This window comes from Choristoneura fumiferana, chromosome 18 (genome assembly GCF_025370935.1).
Source record: "Choristoneura fumiferana chromosome 18, NRCan_CFum_1, whole genome shotgun sequence".
Classification (NCBI taxonomy): Eukaryota; Metazoa; Arthropoda; class Insecta; order Lepidoptera; family Tortricidae; genus Choristoneura; species Choristoneura fumiferana.
The window spans coordinates 7,444,870-7,449,650 of NC_133489.1; positions in this window are offsets into that span (position 1 = coordinate 7,444,870).

Below are 4,781 nucleotides of genomic sequence, written 5' to 3' on the forward strand. Positions count from 1 at the left end.
GAAATAATTATAAAGTTTCGCTGCACTAATTGAAAGGACTAAGCAAACAAACAGTTGACTTTCAATTAATTAAATCATCTACATATACTAAAAATAAAAGTTACAACGCTGAAAATAGGTGCTAAAGTTTAATATTATCTTAAAGTGCTCTTAGAAATAGCTCTGTTTAAATATTCGGTGTGGCTATAATCAGTGAGCTTTTATACTCACTGATTATAGGCACAAACTGAGAATTGAGATATAAAGCTGTGGTAACCCTAATGTTTTGGCATAAAATGGACTATCGAGCAGAGCATCTAGGGTTAAGCCCGTACTCGCATTTTTGAGTTTTTCGGTAAAATTTTACCAGCCGGTGAAAAGATTTCAGTGGAGGAACACATTGTGAGGACCTGTATGCACACACAAATCATTGTATGGTGTACGAGTATGTGAAGCGCCGGAAAGAGTCTGTGCCAAAGACGTACCTTAATATTCAGGAGAAAATAATAATCACTGTCTCTGAGCTCAGTTGACCTAATCAAGTGAATCACCACAGAATCTAGATTGTACCTGTTCCGGATGCGACGTCAAGCGAATAATGTGAGCTACTGAGCTCACGTGACGACCGCAATGACTTGATGCACCTATCTATCAATTGGGTGATTGGCAAACGAGTCGTCCGTCCCCTTACCTTCTCAACTTTGTACCTAAATCTATACTTACAGTTTACATCCATAATTTCTAGAATGTATACACGGTTGCAACGGTCCCTTTTTTTTAGGGTTCCATAGACCTACAAGGAACTTTAAAGTTTTACCATGTCCGCCCGTCCGTCAGTCTGCGGCTTACTTTAGAAACTGTTAGTGATAGAAAGCTGTAATTTTTCATGATATAAAATAATAACCGGGACTTATTATTACGATAATAATAATGACCTCGACGTTTCAACCAAATTGCAGTGACCGTAGTCACGAGTAGACTAGTCTACCCGTAACCGCCTTACTCGTTAGTCAGTTAAGAGTGAAAATCACGAAAGTTTAAAACACTCATTTTTTTAAGGAAATATTTGAATTAAATGATTCTTATTCTGATTTGAGGAAATCACCTCTATGACATAGGCCTCCCTCAGCTACCTCCAGATACTCTGTCTCAAGCTTGCCTTCTCCACTGTGATCCATATCTTTCTTTCCATAGTTTCTTCGGTCTACCTCTATTTTTTTTTCTCTTGGTTACCATTCTGTCATTCTTCTAGTCCATCTCTCAATTGTCCATTTTGATCACACATTTGATATTTTGAATGCGTCTGTTAAAAATTACAAAATTTTAATTCAACTGCCAGACTTCGCTGTTTGACGCGAGTGAAACCACAGGGGAAAGCTAGTAAATATATTATTCTATTTTATAGACAATGTGTCTTATCTGAAGAAAAGCTATCCCGTGACGAGGGGCGGAGCCGGCCGAGGGCGGCGCACGCAGGTTCTACCGCTTTTAACCCGGCGCCGCGCGCCCGCGCACCATTCGCTCGCTCGCCGGCGTCTGCGCAAGTCCCTCTCACATTTAATTTAAGCTCTTCTAATTAACGTTAACTCTTAAGTTTGACAATGATCAAAGCGGTCGTGCTGCTGTGTGTTGTGTTCTGTGTTGTTATTGGTAAGTTGGCTTTAAATTAATGAATTAATATTAATCGGTGTAATTAAGGCTTTTGTTTTAATTTGTCAAAAGAAACAAGTAACGTAAATTTTATTGTTTTCTATAACAATGTATTTAATTTAACTGATGCGTCAACATTAGCGTTTAGTGAGAAGTATTGCGAGTTAGGAACGTTAGTTTGCTGAGTCGCGCGGCTATAAATATATAAACAAATATATAAGTGCACGAACATCGACGGCAATGTACAGTCACCAGGATTAATATCTGCCACAGCGGAGCGTGCAAAAATATCTGACACGTCCTTCCGGCCCTAGAGATAGAGTCGTATCAGATATTTATGCACGCTTGTTGTGTCAGATATTGGTGCTGGTGACTGTACCATAACTACACCATATATTTCGTACCATTCAAATGAGGCCTTAAACACAGTCGATTGATACCATCAAGTTTTTACACGGCTTTGAACAATCGTGATAATACATCAAACCCATTACGATACGCTCGCTCTTAAAATTATAACGGTCATTAAAAGCTTTATAGAACCCACGCGAGGTATTAAAACAAGCGCTGAAACAAAAACTAGCTGACACGGCAATTTATATCCTATGCCTTATGACTTATTTTGGTGAATCACGGAGCTTGGATCATGCGCAGGATTCTTCCGCGATCGTGCCCCCGGATCATCTTTTTTTTTTATTTCAATCAAACTTTAATGAGAGCGACAAAAAATAAATTGTTTATTGAATATTGAGGCTACCTGCCCAATTATTTTTGTTTCATTTCGTTGAATAAACATGATTAGAGACAAAAAAGGTTGACGGTTAACAAGTTAATGTTTTTTGCGCAAAAACACTATCAATCATTTTTTTTAGTTTAGCTTTTATTAAACTAAACTTCAATCGAAGCACCAAATTCATAGGTAGCAAACGTTAGATATACCTACTTATTTATTATTATACATACACTTCCATTTACAAAGAAGATTAAATGCTGGCTTAAAATGCAGTTTTTATATAAGAAAAAGTTTTAGGATAAAAAAAGTAGGAAGTAATTGACACTAACCTAGTCTCAACTTATAGGTCAATGTGCTCTTAAGTTACATCGAAGTGGCGGAACTGATCGCACCCAATCTTGCAACCCGTTACTTTACATAGCCAAAAATAAAAATGTCACGGCATTCCGAAAAGAACCCATCTCCAAAGCCGTTGATATTTCGCTGTACATAAAATCGGCTTAATTTCTATCTAACATGCTGTATAACACTTCAGATCAGAATCATACCCAATTAAATGACTAATTCCGAGAAAGACCTTAAGTATGAACTCATCACAAAATTCGATACCTGAACGTAGCACGTCATTGGATTAATACAAAAAAGTTTAATTGGAATTGCTTCAACGACTCATACTTGCGAATATAAAAATCACATGTTCATTACTGTGTGCATTTAATCAGAAATCGACATTGATTGAACACAACCAGTCATGGACGAGGTATCGTGATGCTGTTTCTGCGGTTTGGAATTTTATAATAACGCAAAAACGGTGCGATCAACCCGTTCCCGGTCTGTCTGAGTGTATCCCTCGAGCGGGCAGCGGACGATGACTTCGCCATTACGTAGTCTTTTATAACTTATATAGTGCATTAAAATTTTTAACTAACTCCCCGAGCCTACCTATAAAATACGGTGTTTAAAAAAGTTCTCACGCATCTATTTTTCTGCGACTTGTGTTGAGATTTGCATAAGACAAAACGAAGCTACAAAACAAACGTTAACACGAAAACTTAGAGAACCGATAAACACAATATGTTCATTCATAGGTACACGTACGTCTTATCTGAATTTATGTTTTCTATGGTAAAGCCACATGTGTTACCAACGGATATCTATGCGAGTATTACTTCAAATAAGAATGGTGATTAAAGTAGTGAAATGTTTGCGTTACACTTACTGCACCCAACATACGATGGACTTATTTGGCCAGCTCTACTAACCAGTTTCATGATCAAGACATGCTAGTCTGGCGTGTTTCTCTAACGAATGCCTACCTACCTTTGTAGAGCTAGGAGCTGGTGAAGCTTATATTTAAATGGAATTGAATGTTAATTCACAGTAGTTCAGATTATTTTGATTATTTATTTAAGTACAAATTCAATGTTTATTTCAGTTTAGGCTTATACTATTTACATTAATACCTGACCGTGGCCAGCATACTCGTCGCAACACGTATGAATCGTCAATAAATAAGAACATATTAATTTCACAACAAAATCTGTCGGTAAAATGGAGAAAACAGGCAACTAATTTATTTAATTGTTTAGACTTTCAACTAAACTTTATAGTAATGGGAGAATAATTTAACTAAGTACCTACTTGTATAGAGTCGTCTATAGAATAGTTTTTTTGGCTGCAGCTGAAAATCAGCGCTGTGATTCTATGCCTCGGCAATGCTGAGCTGCCAGCCCTTTTGGCTACATTATACATATTTATTTAAGTTCGTTAATGTAGGTACTTATGCTATTTTGTTCATACCCATGCCGAATCTTTTTTTTTTCTTTCTTTTTATCATCGTAATCGATAAAAAGAACTATAGTATCTATAATAAAATAATTATTGTGATAACACGAGAGTATTTCATGCAAAATTTAAGTCTGTCAACTGCATTATAAGTACGCATTAAGTGATAATTAATTGACCGCGTTCCGGAGGTTAGAGTTGACGAGATATCGGTAGGTTGTCTATGTTTATTTTTAGTCCCGCATATGTACTGCAAGTTTACTACGACAGTAACAGTAGGTACTCTCGATAGCATCGCGAATTCCGAGAAGATCATGAACTATTATTATAAAGATTCAGAATTCGTAATGGAAATTAGTTATTAATCCAGAACTATGCTCGGGGCTTAGTATCTGAGGAATCGAATCAGAAATATGTAGATACTTAGAAGAACGAGGGTCACCGACGTCGCCCATGCAGCAAATTAGGTCGTTGAAGTGGCAATGCGCAAGCCATATAGCACGGAGAAGAGATTCCCTTTGGGCCGAAAAGTTCTCCAATGGGGACTGCAGATTAGCAAGCGCAGCGAAGCTCGTCGACCAACAAGATGGGCGGATGACCAGGCCTCGTATTGCCTAATGTTTCTGACGCTCGC